We start from the raw sequence: 10,369 nt of genomic DNA on the forward strand, positions 1-10,369 counted from the left end.
ACATGCAAAATGATGCTAATTGAAATGAATGACAAGACATGCAAACAATAGGTCTTTATTTTTGGTTGTTGACTTTATTGTCTCTGATGTATTGTATCTAGTTCTTTCTTCTTATTTTATTTTTCTAGCACTCACTATCTTTGAGTCTGGTACCCTCTGCCTTATATATACATGTATCTGATTTGGGAAAGGAAAGGGAATAAAAATGCTGAAACAAGGACAAAAAGTGGTGCTGTGGCTCAAGTGCTAGAGAGTTCACCTTGAGCTGAAAAGCTCAAGGATAGGGCCCGGGCCCAGAGTTCAAGCCCCAAGACCAACAAAAAGTAAAATAAAAAATAAAATGCCTGGTTAAATTGCTACTCATTTGAAACAAGGACAAAGGATGGCCTATTTCAACAATGATTCTCACAAGAAACTGTCAGAAATGAAATTTACAACTTTGCTGGGAAGGGGGGGAAGAATGGTGGAGGGAGGACTTCAAGGGAAAACAAAAAGAATGAGTAACATTGTTCAACAAGAAATGTACTCATTACCTTACTCATGTAACTGTAACCCCTCTGTACAGCATCTTTACAATATTTTTTTAATTAAAGAAAATGTTCGCTTTGGCAGCATATATACTCAAATTGGAATAATACAGAGAAGATTAGAATGGCCCCTGCCCAAGGATTACATGCAAATTCGTGAAGCGTTCCATATTTTTGAAACTTCTCTGAAGAGGAAATAAGAATGGCCAATAGACACAAGAAGAAGTGCTCAACTTCTCTAGCCATAAAAGAAATGCAAATCACAACAACATTGAGATTCAACCTCACCCTAGCTGCAATGGCTTTAATCAAGAAATCTAATAACAACAGATCCTGGAGGGGATGAGGCCAAAAAGGAATCCTACTGCATTGTTGGTGAGAATGTAAACTTGTTCAACCAATTTGGACAGCAGTATGGAGATTCCTCAAAAGCCTCCACATAGAGCTCCTCTGCGAACTAGCAATCCCACTTTTGGGCATTCACCCAAACGATCATAAACAAGTGTATACTAAAGCTACCAGTACAGCCATCCATGTTTATTGCAACATTATTTATTATTTACAATAGCTAAGATATGGAACCAACCCAGACGCCCATCAGTAGATGAATGGGTCAAGAAAATGTGATATATATATATATATATATATATATATATAAAATGAAATTCTATGCCTCCATCAGAAACAATGGTATTATCCATTTGTTAGGAAATGAAAAGTCTTGGAAAAAATGCATTAAGTGAAGTAAGGCATGCCCAAAGAAACATAGGTCATATGGTTTTCATATTTGTAATAACTAGGACACGTGTAGGACAAGCAGAAAAGGTCAAAAGCTATGTACCTATGGCCATATAAGAGGAGGTTAAGTGAAATGAACCCCAGGACAGGGTCATAAGAGATTTTTTTTCTTGCTATTGTTTTTAACATACCTATCATGTACTATGTGATAATTTTGTTTCTTTTGTATTTTCTTGTCCCATGGTATAACCCCTGTTTCACTGTATTTGATGTCGGTGCCCATACACTTTTCTAATTTGGGAATGGGTAAGGACAAAACAAAATGTTTAAATAGGGATACAAGTTCACCCCTTGTAACAATGAGATGTACAAGACACAATGTTGACAATGAACTTTACAACTTGTGTGGGGGAGGTAGGGAGGAGTTGGAGAGGTGGGGAGGGAAGGGATGATAGGGGAAAAACAAAGGAGAAGGTAACAATGCTTAATAGGAAATGTACTCATTACCTAACTCATGTAACTGTAACCCCTCTGTACAATATTTTTATATTAAAAAACGTATTTAAAAACATTTAAAAAACACTCCTAGTGGAATCGACTGGAGTTTTCTGGCCAGTTGATTTTGCAGTGTTATCTCTTCTGAGTAGAAGGATCCTAGATTGGCCAAGTTTCCTGTTCTACTGTGGTAATTTATATTGTTTTCTTTTGAACCCTAGGATTCACCTGTGTGTTCACTTCTATTTTTCGTGATTTATTTTTGTATGTCTTAGTTTCTATGTTTGTATCATGCACCTGACTCAACCCTGCATATGTATGTATATGTGTTTCTGTATTCACATATATCTTATTGACATGTTTGTTCTGTCTATTTTTTCTGAGCCAAAGTGTCCCTTCCTACCACAATCAGAGCAGGAAACCTCCAGCCTGATACCACTGCCTCCCAGGACCTGGATGCCACCACTGGGGACTTACAGAAGTGGCTTGTGGTGAGTCCTCAATTCTCATTTGGTGTCCTCACTGAGATTTGAACTCCAGGATATTATTAACCTTATTGACAAATAGGTTTCTTTAGTAATTATTTTTGGTTTATGCTTATATATCTAGCTATGTACCAACCATTTTAAGTTAGTATTTCTGTCTGGTTCAATATTTGCTTCAAAGAACATCTTAGTTAATAATACGTCCCTGGAAGTCTTGAGGCGTCATCCCAGCATGCCTTTTTCTAGCTGTGTGATTGTTGGTGTCTAGTAAGTTTTTGTCCCCAGATTGCTTCCACTCATCTCCCCATCCTTAGTCACTGAATTTCAATATTATTACTTGGAATCGTTCCATTTGTCTCCTTTCCTAGAGTTTTATATGACTGATTGAATGACTGATGGACATGTTGCTTGTTTTGTGAGATAATATATTGCCCCCTCAGCCAGGAGTATCCTGAAGGGTCCAGCATCCACACCTGCCTAGCATTACCTGGATCACACATGTGAGCCTCTTTCTTTACCCATTAAAGAAGATTTCCATAAAACCTTTTTATTCTTCCTTTTGTTCTTCACTTGAATCTCCACTAGATGATTTCCTTTGTTTTGGGTGCTCACTCATACTCTGTTTTCTGGATAAAGATATGAACTTTTATTGATGTATATATGAATGCATGTATCCGGCGACTGGTACTTTTTTCTTAATACGCTACACCATAAATGTCCCAGGAACACTTGAATCATCATTTCAGCCTGACTTTTTAATAGTGTTCAACTAGTTGGCCATATTTAAGGATCATACACTCTTCTGTACAGGTCATCAAGATGAGTTATACTCATTGACACATGCATATATTCCCTGATTGTTTAAATATGAATTTAATTGTTTTTCCCTTTGTGGGTCTTCCTGTTATACAGAAGGAAAGACATGTCCTGACCCCCACAGCCTCCCACATCTACAACCTTTCAGTATCTCAATCTCATATATGGACCCCTTCTTTCTGTCTCACTGTTGTCTTGTTTTCCTCAAAGATTTCTTTATTGAGCCGGGCGTTGGTGGCTCACTCCTGTAATCCTAGCTACCCAGGAGGCTGAGATCTGAGGATCGCGGTTCAAAGCCAACCCAGGTAAGAAAGTCTGTGAGACTCTAATCTGCAATAAGCCACTAGAAAACCAGAAGTGGAGCACTGGCCTTTAGATGCAAAGCGAAGGAACAGAGCCCAAGCCCAGAGTTCAAGTCCCACGACCAACAACAAAAAAAAAATTCTTTATTGAGACTAAGCAATGACACAAATTGCACAGTATTGTGGAGTAGTCATATTTTGCAAATTTCACAAACACATTTTAGCTTTAACAATGATAAGCTTATGAACTCTACAAAAATTAACAATAAAACTATTTCTACCAGAGTGGGTGATATGTACATTTCTTTCCTTTTCCATAGTGTCAGCTGTTCCCTCTCTCTCATTCTCTCCTTCCCATCACCACCTTTGAGTTGCTTAGTTCACTCTCATCAATGTCTCGTTCAGCTGAGACCCACTTTGCTGTATTTTTTCATCTGCTTTCCACTGATTCTGTGCACGTGTGTACACCATATATGAGGTAAAGAATATAAAGTCATCAAAAACAGTAAGACAAATTAAGAAGAGGTCATTTGTTTCCTTGTCTTTGGGGTTCTTTTAGTCTGTATGTTATTTTATGCACATATGAAGAGGTATTTGGGTGTTAAAATTTGGTGTTTTTTTCTCCCAAGGCTGACCTCGTTGGGATTCATAGTGTATGGGTATCTTGAGTCATGTTTACTTTGTCATAACTTATTGCATTTTGAACCTAACATCCACATATCAGGGAAACCATGTGCCATTTGTCTCTCTGATCTTGGCTTTTTTCACTCAACATGATTTGTTCTAGTTCCATCCATTTCCCTGAAAATGCCATTGTTTTTTCCTTTCTAATGGCTGTGTAAAATTCCATTGTATATAGGTACCACAATCTGGGTTGTTTCCATATCTTGGCTTTTGTAAACAGTGCAGCAATAAACATGGAGGTGCATATGTCCTTGTCATATCCTAGTTTCATTGGCTTAGGGTACATGCCTAGAACTGCTATGGCTGGGTCATAGGGAATGTCTATGTTTAGCTTTCTGGAGAACCCAAGACTGCTTTCCAGAGTGGTTGTATGAGTGTACATTCCCACCAGCAGTGCAGTAGGGTTTGTTCCTCTTTCTCCGCATCCCCACCAGCATTTGTCTTTATAGACCATTCTGACTGGGGTAAGGTAGTGTCTCATTGTTGTTTTTATTTGCATTTCCTTTACAGCCAAGGATGACGAACATTTCCTCATGTGTTTTTTTTGACATTTTTACCTCTTCTTCTGAGAAGTCTCTCTTGAACTGCCTTGACCATTTAGTGTTTGGTTTGTTAGATTTGGAAGGGATTAGTTCCTTGAGCTCCCTGTGTATAATGGATATTAGGACTTTGTCTGATGAATGTCTAGTCAATGCTTTTTCCTGATTGGTTGGCTGTCTTTCTAGTTTGGTAGCTATGTCTTTAGCTCTGCAGAAACTTTTAATTTTAAGGTAGTCCCATTTGTCAAGTCTCTCTCCAATATGTTGAGTCCCTGGGACTCTGTTCAAGAAGTTTCTGCCTGTGCCTGTAAGTTCTAGTGTCTCTCCTACTCTGTTTGGCAGTAGTTTCAGAGTTTCAGGTTTGATGTTAAGGTCTTTAATCCATTTTGAGTTGATGTTAGTGCATGGTTACAGGCTATGATCCACTTTTAGTTTTCTGCATGTGGCTGCCCAGTTTTCCCAGCACAAATAGTTGAAGACACTATGTGGTTTTTTTCCCCCACTGTGTATCTTTGGTGGTTTATGTAATATCAACTGACTGTAAGTATGTGGTTTTATTTCTGGGTCTTCCAATCTATTCCACTGGTCTTTGGGTCTATTTTTGTGTCAATACCAAGCTATTTCTTTTATTATGATTCTACATTGAGCTTGGAATCTGGTATTGTGAAACCACCTACATTGTTTCTTTTGCTTAGAATTGCTTTGGGTATTCTAGGTCTTTTGTTGTTGACATGAATTTTTTTTATTGTTTTTGCTATTTCAGTAAAGAATATCATTGGGATTTTGATGGGGATTGCATTGAATTTGTATATCATTTTTGGCAGTAGGGCAATTTTCAAAATATTGTTTCTACCTATCCATGAACATGAAAGGCCTTTCCACTTCCTGGTGTCCCCTTTCATTTCCCTCTTTAGATTTTTATAGTTTAATCTAATAGATCCTTTACATCTGTGGTTAGGTTATATCCTAGATATTTTATTCTTTTATAGTTTAATCTAATAGATCCTTTACATCTGTGGTTAGGTTATATCCTAGATATTTTATTCTTTTTGAGGCTATTGCAAATGCGCTTGTTTTTCTGATTTCCCTTTCTGCTTGTTTTTTTGTTGGTGTACAGAAATTCTACTGATTTCTGTGGGTTAAGTTTGTATCGAGTTACTTTGCCCAAGTGGTTTATTAGTTCAGAAACTTTGGGAACGGAATTTTTGGATCATTGAGGTATAAGATCATGCCACCTGCAAAAAGGGATAGCTGAATTTCATTTTTCCCTTTGTGGATCCTTTTAATGTCCTTTTCTTGCCTTATTGCTCTGGCTAAAGATTCCAGAACTATATTGAAAAGGAGTGGAGAGAGTGGGCATCCTTGCCTTGTTCCTTATGTTCGAAGAATTGGGTTTGGTTTTCCCCCATTTAGTATTACATTTATTGTTGGTCTGTCATGTAGGGCTTATATTGTTTTTTAAAATGTTCCTTGGATTCCTATTTTTTCCAGAACTTGTAACATGAATGGATGTCGTATTTTGTCAAAGGATTTTTCTGCATCATTTGAAATAATGATGTGGATCTTGACCTTGGCTCTGTTAACATGGCGAATTACACTTATTGATTTATGTATGTTAAACCATCCTTGCATCTGTAGAATGAAGTCCTCTTGGTCATAATGTATGATTTTTTATGTTTGTTTCTGTATTATATAGGCTAATAATTTGAGGAGTTTTGCATCTGTGTTCATCAGAGAGATTGGTCTGTAGTTCTCATTTTTATTGTATCCTTGTCTGGATTTGGGATGAGTGTGATATTAGCTTCATTGAATGAGTTTAGGATTGGTATTTTGCTTCTACTTGATGCAAAAGCTGGTCGAGTATGGGTATTTGTTCCTCTCTAAAAATTTTATAAAATTCTATGGTGATTACATCTGGACATGTAATAGAGTTGTGTTTTTCTTTTGTTTTAATTTCTCTTTCTTATATCACTTGGGATGTGATGTCTGAGGCAGAACTATGCTTGCTCTCTCAGTCATTTTGCCCACCTAGAATTAAACTATGCTTCCAGACTAGTTGCGGTTTTTTTTGTCAGTTGTGGGGCCTGAATTCTGGGCATATGTGCTGTCCCTCAGCTCTTCAGCTCAAGGCTAACACTCTACCACTTGAGCCACCGTGCCACTTCTGGATTTTTCTGCTTATGTGGTGCTGAGGAATCGAACCCAGGTTCTCATGCATGCAAGCCAAGCACTATACCACTGAGCCACCTTCCCAGACCCCAGCATAGTTTTTTTAATACATTGCTAGAGGGAATCTCCTGGAGTTTTCTGATAAGGTTGATTGTGGAGGTTTCTCTCTTTTGAGTACAAGTATCTCAGTTTGGGTTAAAGAGTCCTGATTCTTCTATGGTAGTTTACATTGTTTTCTTCATACTGCATGTGTCTTTTATGCCATGGGATTTACCTGTAAATTCATTTCCTTTCCAGCTATTCATTTGTGTATTTCTTTGTTCTTATGTATCATACATCTGACTCATCCCTTTGTATGTTTGTGCATGTGTTTCTGTATTCATACATATATTTCTTATTGACATGTTTGTTTTGTCTTTGTTGTCTGAGCCAAGGTGTGCCTCCCTGCTACAGTCAGAGCTGGAAAGTTCCAGTCTTTCCACTGCCTTCCAGTACCTGAATGACACCTAGGGGCCACCAGTGGGGACTGACTGAAGTGGCTCACGATGAGTCCTCAATACACTTTTAAGATCTGAGCTGGGTATTGAGCAATAGGACATTTTTCTCTCTTTATATTTTTATTGTAAAAATACTGTACAAAGGGTTACAGTTACATGAGTAAGATAATAAGTACTTTTCCTGTCGAGCCTTGTTACTTCCTCCTTTGTTTTTCCCTTACCATCCCTTTCCTCCCCAACCTCCCAACTTCTCCCTCCTCCCTCCCACCCCCAAAGTTGTAAAGTTCATTTTCAACATGGTGATTTGTATCTTTCATTGTTGCAATGGGTCAACCTGTATCCTTATTTCAACATTTTGTTATTTCCGTTCCCCTCCCAAAATTAGAAAAATGTAAATAAAAGATGCAGAGCACCGGAATCAAATATAGTGAAAACAGGGGTTACACCATGGGAGAAGAACATACAAAAGAAACAAAAAAAATCACATAGTACATAATAAATACATTAAAAACAACAGCAAGAAATATAAAACCACTTGTGTCTCTATCTTGAGGTTTAGTTCACTTAGCATCATTTTATATGGTCACATGTACATTGCTTTTGATCTTTTCTGTTTGTCCTACACATATACTACATATTGCAAATGGGGGAAATCATGGGACCTGTGTTTCTTTGGGTCTGGCTTACTTCACTTAATATAATCTTTGAGGATTTGTTGTTGGGGGATTTAATTTTTTGAGTTCTAAATAGATATGAGGCCCTTGTCCATCCTTTGGCTAGTGAAGATCTAGTGGGCTGTCGATTGATCTTGCTAGCTATATCCTTTGCCATGAAGAAGCTCTGGAGTTTCATGCAATCCCATTTGTACAAACTTTCTTGAAATCTTGTGTTTCTAGTTCTCTATTAAGAACATTTCAAGCTAGGCTCCAGTGGCTCATGCCTGTAATCCTAACTACTAAGGATTCTGAGATCTGAGGACCGTGGTTCAAATACAGCCGGGGCAGAAAAGTCCATGAGACACTTATCTCCAATAAGCCACTAGAAAATGCAGGTGGCGCTGTGGCTCAAGCTGTAGAACACTCACCTTAAACTGAAGAGTGCAGGGATAGCGCCCAAGCCTATGATGGACAAAAAAAGAAAGAAAGAAAGAAAATTTCGGCCTGTGCTCAGGAGTCCTAGAGTTTCTCCTATTCCTTCCTGTAATGTTTTCAAAATGTATGATTTTATTTATTTGATCCATTCATAGTTGATTCTGGTGCAGGGTGATATATATGGATCTAGCTTTAGTTTTCTACAGATGTTTAACCAATTTGCCAACACTATTTACTGAAGAGGCTGTCTTTCTTCCATTCTATCTTTTTAGCTCCCTTATCAAAGATTAGGTGGCTATACGTCTGTGGGTTTACTTCTGGGTCTTCAGTCCTATTCCATTGATCCTCAGGTCTGTTCTTGTTCTAGTACCAAGCTGTTTTATTATTATGGCTTTGTAATAGAGTTTGAAATTTGAAATTAATATTCCTCCAGCACTGTTCTTTCTGCTAAGAATGGTTTTTGCTATTCAGTGTCTTTTATTGTTCCATATGAACTTTTGGATTGCTTCTATTCCATTTCAGAATGAGGTTGGGATATTGACAGGTATCACATTGAATTTGTAGCTAGCTTTTGGCAGTATTGCCATTTTTACAAAGTTAATTCTCCCAATCCCAAGCATGGAAGAACTTCCTTAGTTCTGCTTTAATTTTTTTTTTTTTTTTTTGCATTTTAAAGGTTTCGTCATAGAGATTCTTCACTTCTTTAGTTAACTCCTAGGTACTTTATTTTTTGTGGGCTATTACAAAAGGAATTGCTTTCCCAATTTCAGCTGCACTTTTCTTGTTATTGGCATACAGAAAAGCCATTGATTTCTGAGAGTTCATTTTGTACCCTACTACTTTGTCTGATCAGCTCATGTAATTTGAGAATAGAATCCATGGGGTTCTTTAAAAAACAATTTTTATTGTGAAAATACCATACAGAGGGGTTACAATTACATGGCAAAGGTAATGAGTACATTTCTTATCAAGCATTGTTGTGTCTCCTCCTTTGTTTCCCCTTACCATCCCTTCCCATCTCCCCCCCCCCCCCCCCGCTGCATATCCCCCTGCCAAAGTTGTAAAGTTCATTTTTCAGCCTAACATCTTGTACATTGTTGCAATGGGTCCACCTTCCCCTCCACAAATTATTCCAACATCAAATACAGTGAAAACAGGGGTTATACCGTGGGAGAGGGACATACAAAGTCACAAAGAAATAATCTTATAAATATGTTAGAAACAATAGCAAGAAAGAAAAAACATTTGAGTCTTTATCTTGGGGTTCATTTCGCCTAACATCAACTTATCTGACCATTTCTGCTTGTCTTAGACATATACTAGTTATTGCAAATAAGGGAAACCATGGGACCTATGTTTCTTTGGGCCTGGCTTACTTCACTTAATATAATTTTTCCCAAGTCTTCTGCATGGCAAAGGACATAGCTAGCAGGATCAATAGAAAGCCCACAGATTGGGAAAAGATCTTTACTAGCCATACAATGGACAAGGGTTTCATATCTAAAACATACCTGGAACTCAAAAAATTAAATTCCCCAACAACAACTCCTCAAAGAAACAACTGTCCAATAAATAAGTGGGCTAAAGACTTAAAGAGAAACTTCTCTGAAGATGAAAGAAGGATGGCCAATAGAAACATGAGAAATGCTCAATCATTGGGTTCTCTAAATACAAGATCATGCCATCTGCCTAAAGGGAGAGTTTTACTTCATCTTTCCTTATTTGGATCCCCTTTATGTTTGCATCTTTTCTTATTGCTGTAGCTAGGTATTCTAATGCTAAATTGAAGAGGATTGGAAAGAGTGGACATACTTGTTTCATCCCTGAGTTTAGAGGAAATGGCTTTAGCTTTTCAGCATTAAGTATAATGCTGGCTGTAGGTTTGTCATACGCTGCCTTTATTATATTGAGGAATATTCCATGGGTTCCTGGTTTTTCCAGCGCCTTCATCATAAAGAGGTGTTGGATCATGTCAAATGCTTTTTCAGCATCTATCGCTACATTTATGTGTTTCTTATGCATGCTC

At 37.7% G+C, this 10,369-nt stretch overlaps 1 non-coding gene across 1 annotated transcript; it reads left to right on the top strand.

Annotated features, from left to right (window-relative positions):
• The first annotated feature begins 596 nt into the window (after positions 1–596).
• Positions 597–703, top strand: LOC122121057. The gene has a single exon (XR_006149866.1). It is a non-coding gene; the product is annotated as a U6 spliceosomal RNA (small nuclear RNA).
• Positions 704–10,369: the final 9,666 nt, after the last annotated feature.

The sequence above is a fragment of the Dipodomys spectabilis genome, unplaced genomic scaffold (genome assembly GCF_019054845.1).
Source record: "Dipodomys spectabilis isolate Male_0828 unplaced genomic scaffold, ASM1905484v1 ptg000180l, whole genome shotgun sequence".
Classification (NCBI taxonomy): Eukaryota; Metazoa; Chordata; class Mammalia; order Rodentia; family Heteromyidae; genus Dipodomys; species Dipodomys spectabilis.